This window comes from Danio rerio, chromosome 23 (genome assembly GCF_049306965.1).
Source record: "Danio rerio strain Tuebingen ecotype United States chromosome 23, GRCz12tu, whole genome shotgun sequence".
NCBI lineage: Eukaryota > Metazoa > Chordata > Actinopteri > Cypriniformes > Danionidae > Danio > Danio rerio.
The window spans coordinates 36,044,548-36,072,500 of NC_133198.1; the positions used below are offsets into that span (position 1 = coordinate 36,044,548).

Below are 27,953 nucleotides of genomic sequence, written 5' to 3' on the forward strand. Positions count from 1 at the left end.
GATAGATGGATGGATGGATGAACAGGAAGACAAACAGATAAATACGTATGAATGGGTGGGTTGGTGGATGGGTGGATAAAGGGAGCAAAATGAAAACTGTTGGATGGATGGATGGATGGATGGATGGATGAATGGATGGATGGACAAACGGACAGAGCAACAGAGGCAACTGAAGGATGGATGGATGGATGGATGGATGGATGGATGGATGGATGGATGGAGCAACACAGACAACAAATAGATTAACAGGAAGATAAACAGAAAACAGATGGATGGATGGATGGATGGATGGATGGATGGATGGATGGAAGGAGCAACAAAGATAACAAAGATTGACAAGAAGACAAACAGAAAAACAGATGAATAGGTGGATGAATGTATGTATGGATAGATAGACCAACAGAGACAACAAATAGATCAATAGATGGAGTAAAATAAATTTTGGATGGATGGATTAAGAATTAAATGGGTGTAGAGTATGATGGATGGATGGTGTAACAGTTGTTATACACATGTCAAAAGTACAGCAATATAGTAGACTTATCTAAATTTAATTGTGGATGAAAACACTCTCAACGAAGCTCTGAAATTCTTTATGGTTGTAATACAGATTTAATGTGGCTCCAAAGAGCAATGAATTCCCATTCTGAACCACAGAGATGTGATCTGCAAGCTGTCAGTGGGAGAATGTGCATGAGGCAAGGGGCTCCGGCGACTGCATGGAAACTCAGGGAATTACAGATCTGAGCGCAGGGACTGTAGAAGTGAGCTATTATTCCCTTTTCGAGATTCTATGGCCTAAAAGTAAAGTTTTGAGCATGTCTCTCAGGGTGCTTCCACAGTACAGACAGTTTTAAACTTAAATTACCTGTGGACCACAAGCATTGTGTTTGTGTCAACAAGCACATACTTCAGTGGCAGACAGACTTTAAGAGTGCTTTAAGAGTTGTAAAGTGCCAAAGTAAACAGCTGCAGCCAGTACTCACAATGATACTCAACTCGATGATACAAACACACTGTGGTTTAGGAATAGAACGTGGGGTGAAACTTAAATTTGAAGTATGACAATAGTCTACGCATAAGGGAATCTGATTCAAAACCGCACACATTTTGAATACAAATCACATGTATAGTCTGCTGTCATAATGACAAAATGTGAACAGAAATTACACCGACATGGTAATCTATCAATCTTGAGAAGTGTGCTGCAAAACTGCTGTCAACCACCCACTTTTCTCAAAGCCAATCTGAGCTGAAGTGCATATCAATCAAAATGAAGTGAGCTGTGGAGAAATTAGCTCATTTTCTGATTTGTTCTTTTATTCTTATTTAATGTATGCTACGTTTGTGCCAATAGCATCACCAAATGGAATTGCAAAAATGATAATGACTGTTTTTAAACAGGTTTTTGATACACTCCTTTGTCTATAATTGGCAATAATAGTAAAAAATAATTTCTTATTCAAGTCAATGTTACAGTAAATATTGTGAAACATTAAATAAGTACACATTGTGAAACATTATTACAATTCAAAATATATTTTATATTCAACATTCTGAAAACGTAGCTCTATATACATTTCTGGAGATCACAAATTATGTAGCCAGAGGAACGTATGGCTGCATTTAGTCTTTAAAACAAATGCTATGGGGCGGTTTGATGTCATTCCTTTTCGTGCTTACTAGCTGACTGCTTACCTCCAGGTGGAGAGCTTTTATGCTATTACTAGTTTGTCTGGTGGCTCGCCATGAATGTCAGCAGGGTTAAGTCGCAGAGAAGAGTTCATCGCGACAACAAGGTTTGACTCCAATGAATAACAGTTCCAGACAGTAGGGAAGACAAAAACAGAAGGCAAAAAAGACAACAAACACGTAAATAACAGGGCGAGAATGTGGTAAAATCTGAAAACGTGGAAAAAACGGGTTTGGGGAAGTGGATGGGCGCTGGTCAATTATTGCTTTTTAAAAAAAGGTTTAGGGAAAACGGTGGGTGGGTGTATCGGCAGTGAGGGATTTAGTGATTTGCGATCAATTCCAGCCACAGGGCCGAAAAGTTCTAAAATGCACCTTTTGTACTTTAACTTATTTTTAATTTATTTATTTTGCTGTTTTCTTTCTTATATCACTCAATCACTCCTTTTCTACATTTGTCTTAATGCAAAATAATAATACCATCATGTAAAGCATCTTGTAAACTTTTTAAATGATTTGTTTTCTTAAAATAAATTCACAACTAAAAATTATATATAAACTATTTAGTTTTTTTAAAACCTTATATGACTGCTGGACTCTTCCATGGTTGAGGGTGGGGGACACATTTTCATAGATGTAATAAAAATTTAACTTAATTTTTTTGGACACTCTTCATAAAAAATATGATAGAAAATTATGTTATATACAATTTATAGGTGTAATGTTTACTTCTAGGTATTTATTTGGGGGCCCTCAGATTGTCAGAGGCCCTAAGCGGCCAATTAACTTGCTTAATGGTTGAATCCACCCCTGTGTATCGGTCGCTGTGTCGATCGGTCAGTCAGTTGGTCAGTCAATCAGTCGACAGCAGCCTGTGGTGGATTTACGCAAGAAGAGCAGGTGGGAATGGCACTGACAAGGGAAATTTTAAATCTCAAAAAGCATACAGAGTGGCCTCTGGCGGATTAGCGAAAACAAAAACTGCTATAAACGTAGCTCCTGTGACATATTTGACACTCTTCAGAAAAGTATATAGGGGTACGTTTTCAAAATGAGCCTGGGTTGTTTATATTGGATAGATTTTTTCAAACCCTTTTGATTTTAGCATTTTTATTCCAGTCTCAGTCTCATGTAAAACTTAAGAAATAAATATAATATGCTAATATGGTGCTTAATAACCATTTATTGATAGTATTATTTATTAATAACATTCATATTTTTATTATAAAATATTCCTATTTTTGCTAACATTTTTTAATTCATTTGAAAACTTTTTTTTTTACATTATTTATATTTTCTGTCCCTTTTCATCTAACAGAATAAAAAAAATAAAGCTAATAATTTTAAAAGTAATTTAACCCGCAATAAAGGTCTCATGAAGAGCTTTGAAATATTCATTTTTATTCAATGTTTGACGAAATCTCAATCAAAAAAACAGCCAATAGTGTTTTGCTTTTATCCTCGCTCTGCCAGTGAGAGCGACTGAGCTCAAGCGCATCAAAACAAGCACAGAAAATGGGAAGCATCAGGAACGGGGTGGAGCTTTTCCGATACTAGAAAGCATTTGATTGGTTATGATTTGCTGAGAAACTGTATTTTGAGGTGACGTAAAAAAAAATTGTGCCATACTGAGCTTATTCTTCAATGCGGAAGTGCACTTGTTTTTGCCATTGTTTTAAAACAGGGGTGTCCAGTGTCTTGGAGGTCCAGTATCCTGTATATCTTAGTTCCAACCCCAATTAAACACACCTGAAGCAGCTAATCAAGCTCTTTTTAGGTATATTAGAAACTCCCAGGCAGATGTGTTGAAGGAAGTTGGAGTTAAACTATGCAGGACATAGACCCTCAAGCAACGAGTTTGGACACCCCTGTTTAAGAACATGGAGGGAATGAATAGGAATAATAAACAGCAGAAAGCGGTCAAACCTCTAGCTCTACAAACAAGTGTGTCCATGACTATACACACAAAGCAGAATAATATAATAAGAAAATACCAGTTTGCAACATTAAGCAGCATTACAAGCTGTGTTTTTAACGTCTAAAAATGAATGGAAGTGAATGAGAGCGAAAGTCTCCAGCCAGTAAGATTCAAATGGCTGCATTTACTCATAAGCAAAAAGTAAGGTCAACAGGCGGAAGTGACATACTACAAACTTTACATGTTTATATCAGTTTTATATCTTCTAAACGCAAATTATCACTGTTTTGGAGCACACTAGCCTATAGATATCTCAAAAACTAACAATACTAACGTCTCAAAAACATTATTTTAATTTCATGAGACCTTTAAAATCTAGATTTGCAGCATAATAAATTGCAACCAATTAAAATGTGATTCAACCAGCCATAAGATTGAATTGAGACTGTAAATGTTAAAATATGCAAACATTTATTGACTAAATACATCGAGTAAATCTATTTTAGCATTAACTTTACATTCTGATTGTCACTGATGACAGAAGAGGTGCTTGTGGTGGCATTTTGAAAGAGCTCACTTCATTTTCCAATTTGCATTGCTTAATGAACTATCCTCTTGAAATGATGTTGTGATTGACTCGGCTGAGCTCAAGAGGAAAAGAGCGAGCGAGCAAGAAAGAAAGAGCGAGAGAGACGGAGAATAAATAAATGAGAAAATCTCTCCAACTACCAAATATTTGAAAATGAGACAAGCTCGAATCATTGGCATTAATCAATCAGTGTGTGTGTCATAAAATGTGTGAATCTGCCACTTTGATAAACTCCAAAGAAAATAATAATATATATCCTGAAGTTTCCTCTGCATCACTGAAGCGGATTAAATAATCACAGTCCAACAGGCACCAGACAATCAACAGAGTTCTGACAGGAGCCAATGATCCAGGCCTCATAAATTACACCCCCAAAGGGATGTTCTTAGGACACACCATTGAGCAATTCAATGAGATTTAGAAACACTTACTGATGAGCTGCAAAATGTTTGCGATGGGAAGGGAAAAGACCTGTATCTGTGTAAGTAGGGTTGTGATTTCCTATATCCCATTAGCGCTCTCCATAAATAGCTTTCTCCCTGTGTGTCTTGAGTGTCATCAACCTGATCTAGGACATTCATCATGGAAGGAGAGACACGTTTTTAAAATGACATCTTGCTAGGCTGATCTCCAGACTGTTGGAGCAATTTTCCACACTTTCCGTGATCCGCTCCCTCTAGTAAGTCTGGAGGTTAAGGCATTGTGGTCAATGTCAAAATCTGCTTGACTTTCCTTCAGACACTCCTAGGTCACTGATGTAACTATAAATAGTACTATGAATGTAATCGCATTTTTCATCAGGCCTTACAACATAAAGCTGACTCCATTAGTGTCAGGCAAAGGCAACTGTGGCACTGCATCTGCGCTAAGAAAAAGTTGACTACAGCAAAGACAGCCAACTAGCAGGACTGCAGTCTGCGCCGGCATGAGAGGAAATAAGAATCAGCAGGTATTAATGGTGCGTATTCAGATCTCAAAATAGAGAAATCAAAACTAGGACTTCAGATATACAGACTTTAAACAAACCAGAGGTTGTTTACTATTTTGAATGTGAATATTGTGAATCATTTTAGATGACTCACTCATGCCGTTTTGAAGATGTTCATATATTGAAATGCTAAGATGATTTTCATGTGTCATTAAAATCAGCTGTAGACAATGCATCCATGGCTGTTTGCTGACATCATTTTGTCATAGATATGGAAAATGATGCTGTTTCTAGTTTTATTAGACACATTGTTTGATATGATAGATTGATAGATGTGAGCAATGAGGACCAGGAGCAATTTAAAGTCAATTTTTTTTAAATTCACCACCTCAAATCTATACAAAATTAGCATTTTACCCAAAAGTAAGTCTACATATAATATTATTTTTGTTTTTTACCATATATTTGAGAAATAACAACAATAATAATAATAATAGTAAACTCTTTACCTGAAATAATATCGTATCATGAGTTCAGTTTCAAGATATGCATAGAACCATGACTTGAGTGTCTCCTTTAACTCCTATATATATATATATATATATATATATATATATATATATATGTGTGTTGCTTTAATATTTACAGAACTGACTTGCACTTTCATTAATGTTGTCATATCTTTTTCAGTTTACGTTTTCAATCAATATAAGTATAGAATATAAATATAAATATATATATAGTTTCTACATTATATAAGAAATATACACTCACCGGCCACTTTATTAGGTACACATTACTAGTACTGGGTTGGGCCCCCTTTTCGCTTCAGAATTGCCTTAATGCAACAAGGTACTGGAAATATTCCTCAGAGATTTTGGTCCATATCGACATGATAGCATCACACAGTTGCTGCAGATTTGTCAGCTGCACATCCATGATGCGAATCTCCAGTTCCATCACATGCCAAATATGCTCTATTGGATTGAGATTCTGGTGTGGAGGCCATTTGAGTACAGTGAACTCATTGTCATGTTCAGGAAACCAGTCTGAGATGATTCATGCTTTATGACATGGCGCATTATTCTGCTGGAAGTAGCCATCAGAAGATGGGCACACTGTGGTAATAAAGTGATGGACATGGTCAGCAACAATACTCAGGTAGGCTACGGCATTGACACGATGCTCAATTGGTACTAATGGGCCCAAAGTGTACCAAGAAAATATTTACATACTTTTACATATTTACATATTTATACCATTACACCACCAACAGTAGCCTGAACCGTTAATATAAGGCAGGGTGGATTCATGCTTTTATGTTGTTGATGCCAAATTCTGACCCTACCATCTGGATGTTGCAGCAGAAATTGAGACTCATCAGAGCAGGCAACGTTTTTCCAATCTTCTATTGTCCAATTTTGGAGAACCTGTGCAAATTGTAGCTTCAGTTGCCTGTTTTTAGCTGACAGGAGTGGCACCCGATGTGGTCTTCTGCTGCTGTAGCCCATCCTCCTCAAAGTTGAACATGTTGTGCATTCAGAGATGCTCTTCTGCATACATTGGTTGCAACGAGTGGTTATTTGAGTTACTGTTGCTTATAAGCTTGAACCAGTCTAGCCTTTCTCCTCTGACTTCTGGCATCAACAAGACATTTGCGCCCACAGAACTGCCGCTCACTAGCTATTTTATCTTTTTCTGAACATTCTCTGTAAACCCTAGAGATGGTTCACCTTTCTTCCCCACTATGATGCTCAGTTTGAACTGCAGTAAATCGTCTTGACCATGTCTACATGCCTAAATGCATTGAGTTGCTGCCATGTAATCGGCTGATTAGAAATTCGCATTAACGAGCAGTTAGAAAGATGTACCTAACAAAATGGACAGTGAGTCTATATTTAAAAATGTAAAACAAATGTGTAACAAAACTTCATCTTCATGTTGTATGGGTATATTTTTAGAAATACCACAAAGTACATTATATGGGTAAAAATTATTATTTTTTTTTTTTATGCCAAAAGTCTTTAGATTATTAGGTAAAGATCATGTTCCATGAAGATATATCGGAAATTTCACTAAATACATTTTTATAAGTAATGTGCCTTGCTAAACACTTTATTTAAACAACGTTAAAGTGTGTTTTCTTGATATGTAGATTGTTTAAACCCTCTGACTGTACATTTGCAAACAGTTGTATCTTGGTCAAACACTTTTGATCAAACCATACAGCACTTCAGCTCCATAACAAAGTTCCTGCAAACAAAGAAGATCGGCCAGCCTAGTCACTAGACATGAACATTATTGAGCATGTCTGAAGTAAGATGAAGCAGGAGGCATTGAAGATGAATTCAAAGAATCTTGATGAACTCTGGGCGTCCTGCAAGAACGGTTTCTTTGCCATTTCAGATGACTTTATTAATTTGAGTCTTTGCAGAGATGTATGGATGCAGTTGTCCGAGCTCATGAGAGTCATACACAATATTAATTCACTTTTAACTGCACCATGACTTTAAATTCTATACTGTACATTATTTCTGTTAAGTGACAAGACTTTTGTATAAGCAAAGTCTGACCTTACTGTCCTAACTAAATGATTAAAAATCAAGGCATGATCATATTTTATTTTGGTAAAATAAGTGTAATCTAAAGGCCTTTGTCTTTCAAGTAAGCCACTTCTGATACCAAATGATCAACTACAAGTCAAGTTATTATTTGTTGTTGCTAAAACTTGGATAGACAATAAGATAGTCAGGTGGTGTTTATGATGTGTTCAAGCATGCTCTAAAAATATCTTTTATGATAAATTCTAACGGTTGAAACTATTGTTGACATCAATGTAACACCAAGTAGCAACCAATGACTTTATTGTCAACTTTGATGAAACAAGATGTGAATTGGTTGATTTATTAAATTAGCTCAGATAGATTTTTTTTTTTCTGTTAAATATCTGTTAATGTTTGGTAACATTTAGGAATTTGTGCTGCACAGAAAAGTAACATCAGGAATGTAAATATAAAAAACTAAAGATGACTGTTTATGCATGAAAGACAATTAATGAATACATAACCAACATTTTTATAAAAATAGTCTACTTAATAATCTCGCTGCTGTCTGAAATCTGCACAGCTCTGGCTTTTTGTAATTTTATATCAGTTAGTTTAAAATTAAAACTGTTTAATTAGCCACCCCCTCTCCCCTGACATTTGTTTAGCCAATGTTCCTAAATGTATGTAAATGCAGAAAATGGAATAAAATGTAAAAATTAAATGAGGCACCAAAATGCCAATATGCTACACCAACCTGTTGTAATGAACGTCTTGATTAATGGGGAAACAGCAGCTCTTATGGCCTACTTCTCCTTTTCATAGCATTTCTAATACTTTGATTAATTTTTTCATTTCATTTTAATCAGTCAGTCAATCAGTCTTCAATACTCTTCCACCAAGATCATATCCGAAGTCAGATTCTGCGACAACTCTGATTGGTCCTATTCACAAGCTAGCGGGTGGAATTTGCCATTTTATTGAACTCCTCAGATGTCTTACTGTCTTAATAATTCAGAAATATTCTGTATCGGATGTATCAGAATTAATAATTTTTATTGAGGGGTAAAAAGCAGATTTTTTGTTTTTTGGGGTTTTTCAAGGTTTTTTGAATGTAATCTTTTAATTTTAATGTCTTGTGTCATTGGATAGATGAACTGTGAAGACAATATTGTACACATTACTATTTTTTTTTCCATTTTCATTGTACACAAACACTTTACCTACGGTTTTACGGTTTAACAAAATGTACTTCCATAATTCAAGCAAGCAATCATGGTGCATTGGACAAAGGTTGATAGCCTTGAAAAATGAGAAAAAAAGTTGACACAATCCTTGCAAATTGAATTAGCTTGTGAATTAATCGCAGCTGTGGGTGTGTGTTTGTATTGTGACGTCTCCGCAGGTAAGGAAAATGCACTGCCAAAGACTGTGAGTAATTATGTTTGTTTTTTAATACCCTTGTTTTGTGGTAATTGCCAGTCCCAGCATGCCCACACACCTGCAAGAGCAAATGTGATTTATTCATCAGTTCAATGGTAGAGGTTTACACATTACAAAGCATAAACAATTCCCTCACGGTATTGTAAATAATTCAGTAGGTTATACGTTAATAATAGATAAATTCTACTGTCTCTGTAAATAGCTTGTAAATGTCACGCGCTCTGTTTTAAGGTGGCTTGTTTAACCAGCGTGTATTTCATCACCTCAGTTGCCGGATCACCTATTGTTTTTCATTAAGTAGCCACTTGTTTGGAGATTATTGGCAAGCGCAGCATCTGTTTTTTAAGCTTATTTTGTTACCCTGGACCACAAAACTAGTCTTAAGGGTACATTTTCTGCAAACGAGATTTTTATAGAAATCTTTCCATTGATGTACTGTATGAGAAGTGCTATCATTCTGAAGAATTTGCCCTCTCCTTTGGTTTGTAATGTAATGGGCAGCAGAAATGTCTTGATACCTCAGGCTGTTGGTGTTGCCATCCACTCTGTAGATACCTTGGATGCCCCTATACTGAATTTTCCCCAAACCATGATTTTTCCTTCACCAAACTTGACTGATTTCTATGTAAATCTTTGGTCCATGCGGGTTCCAACAGATCTTCTGCAGTATTTGTGATGATTGGGATGCAGTTCAACAGATGATTCATCAAAAAAAAATCTACCTTCTGCCACTTTTCCAAATAGAAGATATGTTATGATCAGAAGTCAAGTTATTATTTGTTGCTCTTACAACTGGGATCGGCGGCAAGATATAAACATTAATAAATAATAAATATTTCTGTAATGAACACAGAAAATGAGAATATATTTTAATCTGGAAATACAAAACAAAGTTTATGCAATAACAGGTATTAGTCAATAAAGGTATTAGTCAAAGTCAAATGTACACTCACCCAGTTTTCACTATCTACAGTTGAAAGTTGACATACACTCTAAAAAAAGCACATAAGTATTTTTTTAAAAATGTCTGATGGTAAATCATACTAAATGTTTACTATTTCAGGTCCGTTAAGGTTACCTAAATGAATTACATTTGCTAAATGCCAGAATAATGAGAGATTTTTTATTTATTTTATTTTATTTTTTATTTTTTGAGAATTTGTTGTTAATTTCTAGACAGTCAAAAGTGTACATACATTTCCTTGGTATTTTTTGGCTTTGCTTTTAAACTGTGACTTTAGTCAAATGTTTTGTGTATCCTTCCACAAGCTTCTCACAATAGTTTGAAAGAAAATTGGCCCATTCCTCCTGATAGAATTGGTGTAACTGTGTCAGATTTGTTGGCTGTCTTGGTTGCACAAGCTTTTTCAACTCTGCCCACAAATTTTCAATAGGATTGAGATCAGGGCTTTGTGATGGCCACTCCAAAACATTCACTCTGTTGTCCTTAAAGCACATTTTAACTAGTCTGAAAGTATGCTTAGTGTCATGGTCTATTTGGAAGATCCATTTGTGGCCAAGTTTTAGTTTCCAGGCTGATGTCTTGAGATGTTGCTTAAGTATTTCTACATAATGTTCTTTCTTCATGTTGCCATCTATGTTGTGAAGTGGACCAGTCCCTCCTCCAGCAACACAACCCCACAACATAATGCTGCGGCCCCTATACTTCACAGTTGGGATGGTGTTCCTAGGCTTGTAAGCTTTCCCCTTTGTCCTTCCAATGTAACACTGGTCATTATGGCCAAACAGTTCAATCTTAGTTCCATCAGACCACAGAACATGTCTTCAAAAATGAGTCTTTTCCCCAGTGTAATTTAGCAAGTTGTAATCTGGCTTTTTTTGTTGATTCTGGCTTGTTGAATTTAACATTATGACACAAAAGGAAGTTGTGTGTTTGAGGTTTTCCTTAAATACTATTCTACAGTCGTGCCTCCAATTAACTCAAATGTTGTCAATTAGCCAATCAGAAACTTCCAAAACCTCGACACCATCATCTGAGCTTTTTTTTAGAGGCTTAATAATCTTACTGTATGTAAACTTGACTTTCAAGAAAATTATAACAATTTCTCTAAAAAATATCTCTCTCATTATTCTGCTATTAAGCATAACAGAAACACGTTTAATAAACCTATCTTACCTAAAAGAGAAAAAGTTTAGTCACATTAACATCCAACTTTTTTAAATGATTGTGTGCCTTTGTATACAGTGTATGTAAACTTCTAGTTTCAACTGTATATGAATTATTTGGATAACACAACCTTATCAAAAATTAATAATTCCAGTTCTGTAAACTACTGTACAGTAAGTGCAACCCATAATTAGAAATGCATTAGTCACGTGTGTTTAAATTCAACTAAATAAACCCAAGACATCTCTCAGTCTTAAAGTACAAAAAATATATGCAGAAATTCATAAGAGAGGTCAAAGTCAGTAATAACCTGTGCAAATGGCAAATCTTCCACAGATGGTTAAATATGCATGCGTTCACACATTTCTCATGAAGCGCGGGCTGCCAAACCTTCAGCTATATAAGCGGGGTCAGATGAGGCACTGTCCTCCTTTCATTGAGGTTAATAATTCAGAGAGCAATTAGACGGGGAGTGAGATGGTTTCATGTACTGGTGGGGCGGTTAGGGGCCGTTCGTGCTCCCCAGCCTTGATCTCAGGGCCCGGGGATCTACGTTGTGACAGTGACATTAACTAGCATTCGCAGTGAGCGCGAGGCCGGCTCTGTGCCCATTAGCAAGCTCCCATCAGAGTAATTAGAGGACATATGCTCAAGATCAGCGCTTTCTGAATGCCGTGCCAATGAGGGATTGATTTCTGAAGTTTTTTTTTTTCCTGACTCGGGCCCCCTACCTGAGCACACATAATCTAATCTGGCAGTCTGTAGAGTAAACACACATCGAAAACTGCCTACGCAATTGATCTGACTGGAGTGGCTTGTGAAATCGATGCCTTTATTGTGACAATCAAGCAGGAAAAGGCCACTGCTGAAATGCGCCACGTGTAGCCTGACTTTAGTTTCTCTCAAATATGATTAAGGTGGTTATAATAAAACAGAAATGCTATTTAAGAACATTACTGCATTTACAATGAGATAAAGCAAGTGTGAAAAAGCGGGATAATTAAGATGCATATATATACTACCAGACAAAAGTCTTGTCGTCGATCCCAATTGTAAGAGAAACAAATAATAACATATCTTCTATTTGGAAAAGTGGCAGAAGGTCGATTTTTCTGATTAATTATCTGTTGAACTGCATTTCAATCATTACAAATACTGTAGAAGACCTATTAGAACCTGCATGGACCCAAGATTCTTACAGAAATTAGTCAAGTTTGGTGAAGGAAAAATCATGATTTGGGGTAACGCTCAGTATGAGGGCGTGCAAGAGATCTGCAGAGTGAATTGCAAAATCAACAGCCTGAGGTATTAAGACATTTGTGCTGCCATTACATAACAAACCACAGGAAAGGGGAAAGTTCTTCAGTAAAATAGCGCACCTTCTCAAACTTTAGCCTCCACATCAAAGTTCCTGCAAGCAAAGAAGGTCAAGGTGATCCAGGATTGGCCAGCCTATAGACAGAAATGAACATTTCTGAGCATGTCTAGGGTAAGATGAAGAGGGAGGCATTGAAGATAAATCCAAAGAATCTTGATGAACTATGGAAGTCCTACAAGAACACTTTCTTTAATATTCCAGATGACTTTATTAATAAGTTATTTGAGTCATTGCAGAGATGTATGGATGCATTTCTTCCAAGCTCCTGGGAGTCATACACAATATAAAAAACGTTTCTGCACCATGACTCTATAATCTATACTGTACATTATTTCTGTCAAGTGAGAAGACACTTTTTTTAAGCAGACCTTACTGTCCTAATTAAATAATTAAACATCAAGGCCTGCTCATAATTTATTTTGGTAAAATAAGCGTAATCTAGAGGCTTTTGCCTTTCATATAAGCCACTTTCAAAAACCAAATGATCCTCTAGAAATCAAGTTATTATTTTTCCTAAAACTTGGATGAACAACAAGACTTTTCTCGGGGAGTGTATATTTTTTTAGAGAAGTCTCTTATGCGTACAGGGGTTGTATTTGTTTGCTTAACCAATGCAAGGAAAAGGAGAAAGATCTAAACATTCACAAAATTACATGTACTGTATTTAAAGGGTGAGTTCACCCAAAACTGAAAACTGATAATATAGAGAACGTTGGAAAGCAACAGTCATTGACATCTATAATAGGGGGAAAATGTTGTACTATAAATCAATAACAATTAGGTTTTTACATTCTTCATCTTATTTTGTGTTCATTAGAAACAGGCATTTACACAGGTTTATAACAAGCTGAGAGTGAGTCAACAGTGACATAATTTTATTTTGGGGTACACTATCCCAAAATCAATGGTGATAATCTACTTCAAGAGCAACAATTCAAATTTTGAAAAGAAAAACACGCAAACAAATCGATGCAAGAAGATACTACATAGATGAGAACACAAATAAAAACAGGTGTGCAAAATAATGAGTATCCATGGAAACGGATGATGTTGACAAGTAACAAAGTGATCAATAAGTATTGTCAACATGTTTTATCATGTTACTTTGAACTTTCAAGTCATTTTGAAGCGAGTAAGAGAGGAAACCTGTTGTAACTTGGAACTGTTAAGTTCAATTAACTTAACTTTATAACTAAGCAAATATTTGATTTACTTAATAATGTTAAGGCAGTAATCAGTCATAAGTAATAAGTCAATCAATCTTTTAATATTATTGCTGGAAATGCAGCGTTGACATCGCAGATTAGATATATTCAAACAGACGATCACTATTTTTTACTTTAATAACATAATACATCTCAATAAACATTTTACACTAAACAGTTTTACATGCTATACATGGAGGGTGTTCATTTTTACGTTGCTTTATAATTCAACTTATTAGGATACTGTATTAATTGCTTAAAGATTAATCAAGTTTATCTTTAAAACCCACCGTAATCAAATTTAAAGGGAGCATTAGATGACAGCAAAGGTCATCTGTCCAACTACATGTCAGCACCCAAAACCTTAATCACAAGCCACATTACTGCTCTGTTCCACCTCGGCGAGTCTGACTGACAGTAATGCATTTGTCAGACAGCGAACACCTATATATTGTTGCGTATAGAGGTCAGCTTTCAGATTTAAAGGGTTAATGTGAAAACAGATTACACCGAAAGGGCCAATATGTTACAGTTTAAAACCAGAGCTTCATCGCATTCCACCCCCACGTACTTGTTTATCGATCAAGCCTGTTGGATGGCAGATTCCCAAATCGATGCAAGATGGTGTTTTAATGCTTATTTGCTGACGGCCCTGAAAATGCTTTATGATTCAGTTCGGCTTTCTCTTTTCGCAAACTCTGTCGAACTCCCTCAACTGTTATTCATTCAGTCTGAAAATAGTCGCAGGAGACGGACTAATCAGATGTGCGTCTGTTCCATACATGCAGTGTTGCGTGAAATAGAGATGGAACTGGCTTGATTTGAATGCTGGTGTCTTTGTGTCCCTTTAGCAGAGAAAGAGAGAGAGTTGGTCAGCTTTCTAAAACAGCAGTCTCGGATGGTGCATAGGGCAGAGAGATGAACAATGCAATCGATTCAAGCATTTGAGGGAAAATAAGCAACGGTTATCGACCTCCGTCAACAGAGCACAAAACAAACATGGAGAAAAACAAAAAAATCAGAGGTCAGTAAATCTCCCGGAGCAGGGCTGCTTTAGTTCCTCATTTCTTTGCAAATGTTCCTCTATTGTAGTCTTCGTCTGCTCAACATCAGAATAACAGGATTTAGAAATGGGGTTATCAAATAAAACATGTGGCCTTTTAGCTTTAATAAAGCATGCTGATCATGTTTTTCTAATATTTGGGCTTTACTATCACAGTAGGGAGAACGTTTACCGGTGATTGGTGCATATATGCAGGTAAAGAAGAAATTTGAAATATTATAAAATTAATATATATAAGAAAAACAATTTTAATAGTGCATTATTATAAAAATGAACATACAATTCACTTACATTATATATGCTACCTTTTTAAAGTTTATGGTCGATAGGATTTTTTTTCTTTTACAATTATCTGATACTGTAAAACGAGTATTAATATTACTAATAAAATATGTTATAGAAAACTATCAACTATTTTTTTTTATATATTTCTGCAGTTTGTTCAGCATACAATAATATCTTTCAGAAAGCCTACAAGTATTACCATCATTAGTTATCATACTTATATCAGTTTTTCAGCACTGACAATCATTGTGATGATAAAAGATCATGAACTTAATGACAATAAGCATGATGTTTATAATGGTGTATATACAGGTAAAGTCAGAATTATTAGCCCCCTTCAATCTTTTTTCTTATTTTTAAAATATTTTCTAAATTATGTTTAACAGAGAAAGGAAATTTTTACAATGTGTCTGAAAATATTTTTTTCTTCTGGAAAAAGTCTTGTTTGTTTTATTTTGGCTACAATAAAAGCAGTTTTATATTTTTTAAACACCTTTAGGGAAAAATTATTAGCCCCTTTAAGGTATATATTTTTCTAGATAATCTACAGAACAACCTTAACCAGCCTAGTTTACATAATTAACCTAGTTAGGACTTTTAAAGTCACTTTAAGCTGTATAGATGTGTCTTTAGTGTCTTTAGCAATACGCAAATATCTTTACAAATGAAACATAATTATTAAGCCAAATATAAATTTGCATATAATGAATAATACTGCTAATAATAATAACATTTTTCAAAAGCAAGTTGTCGTGAACAAACTGAAAAACTGCCCCTCGCAATGAGGCATGGAGGCAGTGGTTTTTATATTTATGTAGAAAGAAAAAAAAGTTTATAGTTGTGTCCACCTGTCAGGTTTTGGGACCCTATAGGGCATTGGACGTGTGGTTTTTTGACAACACTTTGTTATCATTGCTCATTTATTCATTTGCTTGAAATCAGAACTGAATTTAGAAATAGTTTTGAAACAAATCTTTGCACTTAACAAACGTACAACTGTTTCCCTGTTTCCCTATCCACGAAAAAGAGAAAGTGACAGTAAAGGCCGATTGGAGAAGGCTAAATCTTTATCCTCACTGCAGATGCTCTGTTTAACTATTTTCTCACTAGTAAATAGTTCAGTTTTTTCACTTACGAAGTCCTCCATGTAAATAGCAAACGCACTATGGCACTACATAACTGACTCTTCAAAGGAATAGGAGATGAGACTCTGATTGGTTTAATCTCAAAACACACCCATAACTCATTAAAAGAATGAGCTCAACCCTGTTAGACCATGCACCACAGTGCAGCGTGTGATTTTCCATCCTTAAAATAGCTAAAGTGGATTCTGACATGCTCTTAATGCTTTTGCGCCCTGCGCTTTAGACTTTGTGTCTAGATCGTTAAAATAGAGCCCTAAGTGTAGATTCACTTTATTTCAAACAACAGTTAAAAGAGCTTTGCTGTAGTCTAACCATTAAAAGACAAATGAATTTATAATTTTTTTCTGCAAAAGTAAAATTTAACATAAGGTACAATCCTGCAAAATTTCTGAGGTTCATTCTTTCATTTTCTTGTCGGCTTAATCACCTTATTAATCTGGGGTCGCCAAAGCGGATTGAACCACCAACTTATCCATCATGTTTTACACAGCGGATGCCCTTCCAGCTGTAACCCATCACTGGGAAACACCCATACACTCTCATTCACACTCAGACACTACGAACAATATGCGTATTCAATTCACCTATAGCGCATCTTTGGACTTGCGGGGGAAACGGGAGCACCCGGAGGAAATTCACACCAACAAGGAGAAAACATGCAAACTCCACACAGAAACGCCAACTGACCCAGCCAAGGCTCGAGCCAGCAACCTTTGTGCTGTTAGGCGATTGTGCTACTCACTGCGCCACTGTGACACCTATTTCTAAGGTTATTTATTATTTTTATCAACAAAACTTTGGCCAAAATAATCTTTTTTTTTGCATTAAAGACAATTAAAGACAACAAACCCAGACAAACCTCTGGGTTTCCAGAACAGAGCCATCAAAAGTCAAAGACAGAATACCTTCAGATTTGCCATCCTTCAAACACAAGAAATTATTACTCATTACTACTTATTATTATTACTCATTATTACGCAATGTTTTGATCACAGTTATGCAACATGATAAAAAAGCATTGTCAAGATGCTCATGAGAGATCTCAGAAGGCAGCCTAAAAATGGCAAGTACATTTTAAAAAGTAGACGGGCCTAAAACCGACCCCTAAAGGACACCAGTGGAGACAGAGCTAATCTTAGATCTACAACCACCCATATAAATAAACTGGGAGCAGTCAATAAAATAAGACCTTAAGCACTTTAAGGCAGTCCCAGACACACTTTCGATATGAGCCTGTGATCCACAGTATCAAATGCAGCTCTTAAGTCAAACAGAATGATAGAATAATAGATGTTGCACCAGAGTCAGACGCTATCAACCAATCATTGGCGACTTTGACCAATGCTGTCTCATTGCAACACTGGCTCATTCTGAAAAAGCAGCCCTATATACATTTCTGGAGATCGTGAATTTTTTAGCCGAAGCTATGTATGACTGCATTTCATCTTTCATTTATTTAAAAGTATGTTGTCCTCTTCTTTTTTTTGCTTGTTTACTGTCAATAAAAAAACAAGAATCGTCTTTAAGGCATTGTTAATTTGTGCTCAAAAATGTTAGGAGTTCCCCTGCAAAGTATTGCATCCTATTATGAACAGCAGGTGTTGAGGATGGCACATAAAATACTAGGAGACAGCACACACCCCTTAAACAAATATTTTGAGTGGATGCCTTGGGAGACAACTCAGGACAATAAGATGTTCCGAAAATCATTATAAACTCACTTTTGTGCCTAAAGCAATTTGGTTTAGTAATAAATGTAGTTAATGGATTGATTATTATTTATTATTATTAGTTATTATTATTTAGTATTGTTACAGATTTTTTCCCCGAGTTTTTTGTTTGTGAACTTGATGTTAAGAGTTGATGTTTATTGTAAGTGTGTCATTCTTGTTATATGTGAAGCACCACTATAACAGAATGAATCGCCGCAAGGGGATGAATAAAGTTTTAAACAAAATTAACTATCTTTAAAACAAACAATACTGGGTGGTATGATGCCATTTCTTTTCTTGCTTACCAGCTGACTGCTTACCTTTTTATGGACGGCCCTCCCGTTGTTACCAGTTTGTCCGGTAGCTTATCATGTACATCAGCAGACATGAGAAGCAGAGCTGAGTTGACCGCAACAATGTGATTCGAGTCTAGTGAAGAACGGTTCAAGAAAGGAGATAAAACAAAAATAGAAGCCGAAAAAAAAAATAAATAAATAAATAACAGGGTGTGAATCTGGTAAAATCTAAAAACATGGTAAAAATTAGGGGGCTTTTCTTTTTCTAGATTGCTTTTTAAAATACTACGGTTGGGTTTAGGGAAGGGGGTGGGCGGGTCAATCGGTGCTTTTTAAAATGCTATTGGTTGGGTTGAGGGAAGACGAAGGGTGGTTCAGTCGATTGGTCACTTATTCATTCATTTAGAAGACAGTCAGTCAACAGCGGCCTCTGGTGGATTTATGTGAGAACAGCAGGCTCAAATGGCTCTCACTAGAGAAATTTGAGATCAGAAAAAGCATACAAAGCAGCCCCTGTTGGATTTATGTGAGAACAGCAGGCGCGAATAGCACTCGCGAGAGAAATTAAAGATCTGAAAATGCGTACACAGCAGCCTCTGGTGGATTCGCGAAAAACAAAAACTGCAAAAAAAAAAAACATAGCTCCTGGGAGCTCTCCAGAAATGTATATAGGAGTACGTTATCAGAATGAGCCTGGGTTGGTCTTAGGACTGTGACATTTAAAAACACCTGAATGAAGCAGTTCAAAAAGGTATTGTACTGTAAGATGATTACACAAATGAAGCAAAACAATACGTTTAGTCTTCCTCAATGAAAAATTTGAAAGAGGATTCAAGGACTACTATAACAGGGGTGGCCAACCCTGTTCCTGGAGAGCCACATTCCTGGGTTGCGTCCGAAACCGCATACTTCCATACTATACAGTATGCTAAAATCAGTATGCGACCAGAGTAGTATGTCCGAATTCATAGAAATCGAAAAACAGTATGCGAGAAGTACCCGGATGACTTACTACTTCCGGCGAGATTCTGGAGTGCGCATCCCATGCATGCTGCACTATCCCATGATGCCCTGCGAGCGAATTCATGAATGAGAGTAGAGCGGCGCAAATGACGCAGGTAAGTCACGTGACTATGTCAAAATGGCAGATGTAGTACGTCCGAATTCCATTCATACTTTTCACATTCATACTGTACAGAACGTACTTTTCTAACGGCCGAGTAGTAAGTTTAAATTCAAATGCAGTACCTACTGAGTAGTAGGCGGTTTCAGACGCAGCCCTGCAGGTTTCAGTTGGTACCCATAATAAACATACCTGAACCAATAAATTAGGACCTGAACACCACGTGATAATTACAGGCAGGTGTGTTTGATATGGGTTGCAACTGAAATCTGCAGGAAGGTGGCTCTCCAGGAACAGGGTTGGCCACCTCTGTACTATAATGTGGTCACTATAATTCAATGTATTTCAACAAGATTTGTTGGTCAGTGTAAAAGTACAATAAATCTGATCACCTTCAAAAGCAATAGCACATTTTTCTTTAGCAAGCTTTATGACTTGAGGTATCATGATATACATTGCATTTGGGGTTTGATCAAATCCCTGATCTTTCCAATAGCAAACACTGAAATTACACTATTTATGACTGCTGACAATCTAAAACCCCTTGAACCTTTCAAAAAGACGACTAATAGACCTCATCAGTCCTCAATGTCAGCGGTTCTCTGGTCTGAATTGGACTAGAAAAGGTATGTGCGCAATTTCTCCACAGATTCAGCACACTTGGGGACTGCAGAGAGGGTGAATGGCAGACCGTTGGGTCCTGGTAAGGCATGACGTTAATGGCCCTTAGCAAATGTGCCGGGCCCGGAGCTGTGAACCACAGCCGGGTCCATTTCACGGTGTCTGCCTGAGAGCCGACCGCACTCACTCTCTCTGATGAAGAGTTTCTGCAGATACAACAACCCGCGAGCAGAGCCGACCGGCCACGTCTCCAGAAATCACAGTTTCGCTTAGTGCTTCGAGATGAAATTGATGCACTATGTGTACAGCATATTTCTCTTATGTGACATACTAAACTAAAGTCTTTTAAGGACAACATGGTGTGGTGTGTTCAAATACGACTAGCTTAAAGGAATAGTTCACCAAAAAAATGTTCAAAAGTAAATATTTTTTGGGCACAATTTCTAAAACATTATGTGAAACTGAAGGCTGGAGCAATGAATGCAAAAATAAATAGATAAATAAATAAAATAAAATATATGCTAATTTTAATTTAGTGTAGTTCTTGGTGATTCACTAAATGCAAGTAAATGGCTAATGGCAATCTGTCACAAAAACATACAAGCCAAACCAGGCAAAACACAAGTACTTCTATACATTTTGGATAAAGCATGCAAACCCTTGTGAAAATTAACCAGGCTTTAGCTAATAAAAAAAAACATGGGTAATGTTATTGTAAACCATGGTAACAACAAATTAACCACAGTTTTTCTAAACTAACCATACAGTAGTTTAAAGTACCACAGCAAATTGCTTTTCTTTTGCATAACAACAGAATTATAAGCCAGCATATATTAGCCAGCAGCTAGCTCTCTACAACTCTCACATGGCCGCCTATTGAAGCTAAGCAGGGCTGCACCTGGTCAGTACCTGGATGAGAGACCACATGGTAAAGCTAGGATGTAGTTGGAAGTGGTGTTAGTAAGACCAGCAGAGGATGCCCAACCTGCGGTCTGTGTGGGTCCTAACGCCCCAGTATATTGATGAGAACTCTCAGTGTCGGATGAGATGTTAAATCGAGGTCCTGCCTGTCGTTAAAAATCTCAGGATGTCCTTCAAAAAATGAGTAACCCTGGCAAATTTGCCCACTGGCCTCTGTCCATCATGGCCTCCTAACCATTGTTATGATTTATGTTTTCTTTCTGTCTTTTTTTCATCCTCCTCTCTGTTTGCTCAACCCTTAGATTTCTAATTGGTTTATTGTTCTGTCCATCATCATTAGGACGTTCTCCGATTCCACCAATCCCAGGATGAGCTGCAAGGATTTAAAGCCCTGACAGACCAGTGTGTGGTGTGCGCTCTGCCTCGGCGTACCCTTTGTGCTCCACGCAATTTGTTTGTGAAAATGCTTCATCTATTTACTGATTTATCTCAGTTACTGTGGTCATTTGAGTTTACTTGTTGAACTTCGTTGGCTTTAAGTAACATAATATGATGGTTGTTGTGTGATTCTAAACTAAGCTTTTACGGACTTATCCGGTTTGGTTTGTTTTAGTTTAGATTGATGTTTTGTTAGATTATTTTGAGTGCTTTGCCACCTGTGTATTTTGAGTTTTGTAGTTTAATTAGTTTAGTTCGGGTGTTGTATACACTGAAGATCTCGGTTTTTATTTTGTGTTTCTTTTTGACACCTAGTTTAGACTTTAGATTTAAGGTCTTATCCTTGCCTCATTCTTGATCTGTCACACACATTACACCTGTCTGTCACGGTTTATGGATCTGTGTGTTCCTCCTGTAAGTTATGTATCTTCCCTTGTGTGTTGTCATGTGTGAGGGTGTGTGTTTGTTTACCTTTTGTGTTGACAGCGTGCTTTTTGATCAGCTGATGTCATCAGCTGACTTAATCATCTTCCAGCTGGTCCTTATTTGCCTGGCTATATATTTCCTCATGTGGTATGTTCTGGTTATCAGTCCGTTGTTTGTCTTGTTTCTGTCTGTTGTTTTCCAGAATCCTTCGTTGTTCATTGATGTCTTCATTGTGACCCGTGGCTCTCGTTTTGAACTTTCTTGTCTCCAGTTCACTCCAGTGATATCCTTTGTTTCATTTTTCAGGTAATAAACACTTGCAATTGGATCCTTTTCGTCTAGTGTCGTGACACTGTCTCACTTAAATGTTACAGCATCCCACTTTAACATCATAAACACGTAACACCATCCTCATATCATAATTGGTTGGTCTCCTCTCCACCAATCAGCTATTGTGTGATGTGCGGTCTGGTGCAATGTGGCTGCAGGTGGAGGCTGCACACTGGTGGTGGATGAGGAGATTCACCCAAAAAAATGTAAAGTCATTTGAGTGTCAAGAAAAGCGCTATACAAATGTAAGGAATTATTAGAACAACTTTTTAATGAATATTGTAATGAGTTTGTTTCAAATAAAATGGTTACTACAACACTTACAAAAATGAATCCTTGGCAGAGCTTGTACTATCAAAGTTTAAATGATGCTTTAGGCCACTCAAACTTGTATATACAGCATAATTTACCTTAAAACTCAGGTAGAAGGCAAGGTAAGGTAAAAGGAAATAAAACTACTGAAATGTTATCACTCTTCTTTTTCCACAAGCAATAAGTGCAATCAACAAAATATCTTATTTGAACTCAAGAGAAGGCAAGTACTCTTGCTCTCCCAAGAGATCTTCTGTCATATCCTATCTGAAATCACTGTGCAGTTTTGCACTTCACTCTTTGCTGCTTGATTACTTGCTTTGAATAAGTCTCTTGGATTCCAGTTCTATAAAATGCTTCAGAAATGTTTCATTGAGCATGTAATCCCTGCTGCTCTTCACTTGAGGCTGCTGTTTTGATCAGTTTGTTCAAACTGTATCCTTTAATATCCCTCGACACAAAACAGCTTCAAAATCAACTACATTCCAGTCTGATTTACTTGCATAAGGCTAAATATTTTATTAGAGTTACTTGAATGAAGCGACAAAGTTATAACCTTTTCTGTAAACTTTCTTTACATTCACTGGCTTGCTGGGTGCAATCCTTGCAGATGCTGCATTAATAACAGTTAGTAATTGTGCAGTGGAGCTGATTAGGATGAAATACAATTATGAACGGGTGCATATTTCCAAATCTTTTGACTAAATATGATAGAAACTCATATTAAAAACCCTGATCCTAGCAGAGGTTAGTCTACGATACTACGAAAATAAAATAAAATGAAATAAAACAAAATAAAATAAAATAAAATAAAATAAAATTAGAATAAAAATTAAATTAAATTAAATTAAATTAAATTAAATTAAATTAAATTAAATTAAACTAAATTAAATTAAATTAAATTAAATTAAACATGTGAACTTGTTTTGACGGTCCAAAAATTTAACAATGTATGAAAAAAATAACCAAAGTATAGAGTATGCTTCTACTAATGCCATTGTGACACATTATAACATACAGTTTGAATGCTATATTAGAAAATCACTCGCAGCTGCATTTGTTGGCCTTAACAGACCAATTGCCAATCAAATCAGGCCACTCGGCACCTAAAGGTCAGCCCAGGAGCTCTCTCGTGACAAATATCAATGTAAGGAAAACAAATGTACAGTAAAACATTAAGTTATTGTACCATGAAGTCCATAAATCTATTAGAAAGGGCAGAAAGGCCTTATGGATTTCATTAATCACATAGAGTGGCAGAAAACACAGCACAGCAGCAGGCGGGCAGCAAAAGACAGGTTTAACTATTTCGCTTTGCACCAGAGACCTGCATTATTCACATCTGACCACAAATTTGACATGAAAGTTAAAAACAGTGTTTCAGATATGTGTCTGAAATACAAAGCAAGTAGGATACTGCTTTCATACAACAGTTCCATAACTAAGAAGGTGAAATAAACTGATATTTCAGATGGAGTAGTGAGGAATACTGTATCTATATTTGTAAAACAAATATTCCAGACAAATCCACAGCAGTTTAATCATCAAATATCTATCAAACCTGTCCAGCTAAGACCAGACTGGAAATGGCTGAAAACCAGTCTGGAAGTGGCCAAAACCCCTCTGAAGCCAGCCTGGTTGACCAGCTAAAACCAGCCAACCAGCCTAGGCTGGTTTAAGCTGTTTTTTCAGTAGGGATGGTTTGTAGCTCTTGAATTCTATAGTCTATATTGATAGGTCTGGTCTTGTTTGAAACTAAACATTTGCTACTTTGTTACCTAAGGGACAAAATAAAAACTTTAAGTAATGATGATTCAGTGTCTGTGATACAAATCAGTTTTTCATTCATGAGTAAATCAATGTTTTAAAGGGCACCTATGATGAAAATCCTCTTTTGTAAGCTGTTTGGACAAAAGTGTGTATGGGTATAGTGTGTCCTACTGGAGTGATAGAAACATAAGTCCTTTTTAAATTTCCTGATGTTAAAATAGGATCCAAATCCCTCCCATTTTGAGGTCCACCTCAACGTGATATAGAAGTGTTGTTCCCCCACTCCCCGAATTGATTGACAGCCACGTATTAACATGTCTCCGTAGTTATGTGTATGATTAGATCCACAAGACAGGATGTGCGCAAAGCAACCGGGGTTAAAAGATCTGTTCAGCTCTCTGTGATCATCTGCACCTCAAGAATGAGTTTTCTAAGTTTAAAACATTTTTAAAACAGTGCATGTTTGTAATAAGACAGTAAAATCACTTTGAAATTCATCATCACAGCAGCATAATGTCAGTACAATAATAAAAGAAGATGCTACAACCCCAGTTTGTGGACTTATATTAGGTTTATTTTGTTCATTAGCATAATGAATATCTATACAGCAGTAGATATGAACATCTATCCTGTCTAATTTGCAGTGAAAAAACAGTAATAAGCTAAACACTGCTTCTTTCTTGTCTGTCACTGTGTTGTTTATCTACACAAACCAGAGCAATACAAACAGAACTCTGAGATGCACGTGGGAACGGTGGGTGGGGAGAACCAGCTCATATGCATTAAAAGCACAGACAACAAAAACAGCTACAATGTCTTAACAGCTCAAATTTCACAGAATTAAAAAGGTATAATAAATAATCTGATAGGCATTTTGAGCTGAAACTTTACAGACACATTCAAGAGACACAAATAAAGTATATTAAATCTTGAAAAAGAGTCAAATAGGTGCCCTTTTAAACAAATTAGTTGAGTAAAACATTTATTGACTAACTCATAAAGGCTAAAAGCTTCCATCTGAAATGAATCAGTTTTTTTGAGAAGTAAACAATCAATCGTCTTGCTAATAAACAATTGCTACCACCTACTAGCAACTAGTGCTATTGGTCTGTATGTGGCAATCCAGGCTCATTCTGAAAACATAGCACTATATACATTTCTGGGGAGCACCAAACCTGTCCCTGGAGGTACGAATCCACCAGAAGCCTCCGTGTATGCTTTTTGAGATCTCAAATCTGTCTTGTGAGTGCCATTCGTGCCTGCTTTTCCCGCGTAAATCCACCAGAGGCTGCTGTCAACTGACTGACTGTCTGACCGACAAAACCAATCACCCCATCAACCCCTTTCCCTAATCCCAACCGGCAGTGTTTTAAAAAGCAATCCAGATTAAAAAAAAACTATTTTTACCACGTTTTCAGATTTTACCACATTCTCACCGTTATTTACTTGTTTATTTTATTTTTTTTGGCTTTTGTTTTTGTCTTACCCGCATTTTGGAACCATCCTTCGCCTCCATTATCTTCGCCTCCTCTCTGCATCTCAAGTCTGCCAACGTATGCAGCGAGCCACCGGACAAACTGGTAAAAGCAGGAAAGCCATAGGTAAGCGGTCAGCTGCTAATGCGAAAAGGAACGGCATAATACCACCCCGTAGCATTCGTTTTAAAGACAAAATGCAGCCAAATGTACTTCTAGCTACATAATTCACCATCTCCAGAAATGTTTATAGGGCTACATTTTTTGAATGAGCCTTTGTTGGTATAGGAGCACTATTACAATGGCGCTTGGCTAAACTAATTTGAGAACTGTCTAAATAAAAAAAATGAGCCAATTTTGCTGTAATAGTTGTCCAAAATTGACAAACATTTCAGTATATTTAATGCAGAGATAAATAGATATTGGAAAGACTTGGTTACAAGGGCCCAATTACCATAATCCATACTACAGTAAAGTTAGAAAGAAAAAAAAGCCCTAATTAAAGTGATTTTATTAAATATAATTAGCTACCAAACAGATTGGCTTTACATATTGACATAGATACGGCAGTAAGCATTGCAGAATTTCAAATTCAGTACAACTCGTCTCACATTTGCACCCTGAAACAATCACAACATCCTAAATTAGCTCTTTGTGGACAAACACATAATCAAATCAAGCGTTTACACTTCGTTTGCAAATTCACAATGGTGCGCATTATCCACAGCAGCAGTCCCCCTGAGTTTTACACCATGTGGGTGGTAAACTAAAACATTTTCAAAGGGAGCATTGTGTCTGTCAGCGTGACATGTTTGGCTTCAGATTCTTCTTTTTTAAAAACACAATGTGACAGACAGTGTGGGAGTCAGACACTCAGCAGGTTTGGGAAAAAAAGCATCAGGTCGAGAGAACAGCGTCTGCTTACTCACAGCTCTCGACTAAGGATCTCCCAAAAAAGCTGCGCTGCTCACATTAATTTAGTCCAACACAGGCTTTATGGGAAATGATTCTGGAAGCCATTCAAACACACCGACCCCTAATCGCCCCACAAGAGGACCCTCCCCTAAAAAAGACAGCGCACAGGCTGAATTTCTAAATGAAAAGCCCGGCCTCTGTGGACCTGCATGTTTTTCCCCTCAGCCCTGACTGCCGCAATGCTGTCTGTCTAGCCAGGCTTCGATTTGCTCTTAAGGAAGTGTAAACCATACCAATTACAGCCCTGCGATTGTGTGGACACGCGTGAGAGAGCCTCTGCTGAGGATAGGGAAGCAGGAAAGGGGTTTGGGATATTTGCAGGGCACTGGAGTGTGTCCAAAAAATGGACCTACGGGGACATGCAAGAGACTGACGCACACAAAAACATAAGTCGAAAGCAAACACATATAGGTAGGGTACAGGGTAAAAAGAACATTGTAAAGCTTGTTGATTAACAAATAATAATCCGTGGCCACCTCCTGTATATTCATGCTTGCAGTTTACTGTTTGTGAATGTATTTTCAACTGAGAAAAAATAAACATCAGTTACATTAATGTTAGTATTTGGTTCCTGTTAGAACCAAATAATAAAGTTTATCACACTGCTAGCATGTGTAAAGCATGCTTTGTCATGTTGCTATAATGAATCTCATGTTTTGATGGCTAAGGGGTTTTAGGAAAATTATAGTCAGCTCATTTCATGAATTATAATGTTGTTAGCATGTTAATAAAATGTGTTAACACATGATTAAACATAACTGAGTAAATGATTCAGTGCCTGTGGTAGGAGTCAGCTTGTTATTTATGAATGAATCAACATTTCGAACAAATCAGTTGAGTATAGCATTTATTGATTTACTCACAAAGGCTGTTAAACTTCCGGTGAGAGCTTAATGTGGCTATTTTCAATTGTATAAGGTTCCTTTTACAGCATTGATGATGTAATGTAATTACAATACATTCAGTTAAGTAGACTTAATTAATTATTTTGTTGTTTAAGCGTAAAACGAGATGAAAGACCGCTGGTGCCTTCAGGATCAGCAAGCGAGCACAGGAACTCCATTGAAAAAACTGGGGTAAAATATACTGTGATTTTTAAAGACATGGCGGGAGAATAGGGAATTCAATGCAGTGCTTCCTGACCGGTCTGAGACCCACTTTATATCGTATATCTAAAAGACCTTAATCTATAAAAGAATCTATATCTATAAAGAAATCAGACGTTAATGTGTTTTTC

General features: G+C 36.7%; 1 protein-coding gene across 14 annotated transcripts in view; it reads right to left on the reverse strand.

Moving 5' to 3' along the window:
* The window catches only part of plxna2 (plexin A2), a 775,253-nt gene that overhangs the window by 526,250 nt on the left and 221,050 nt on the right, over positions 1–27,953 (reverse strand). For 4 of the 14 annotated variants that reach the window (XM_073939239.1, XM_073939229.1, XM_073939231.1 and 1 more), the window contains one exon: positions 25,753–25,843. The exons of the other annotated variants lie outside the window; for them this stretch is intronic. The gene's annotated coding sequence lies outside the window, so the exon portion shown is untranslated. The remainder of the gene's footprint in view (positions 1–25,752; positions 25,844–27,953) is intronic. 14 annotated transcript variants of the gene reach the window in all.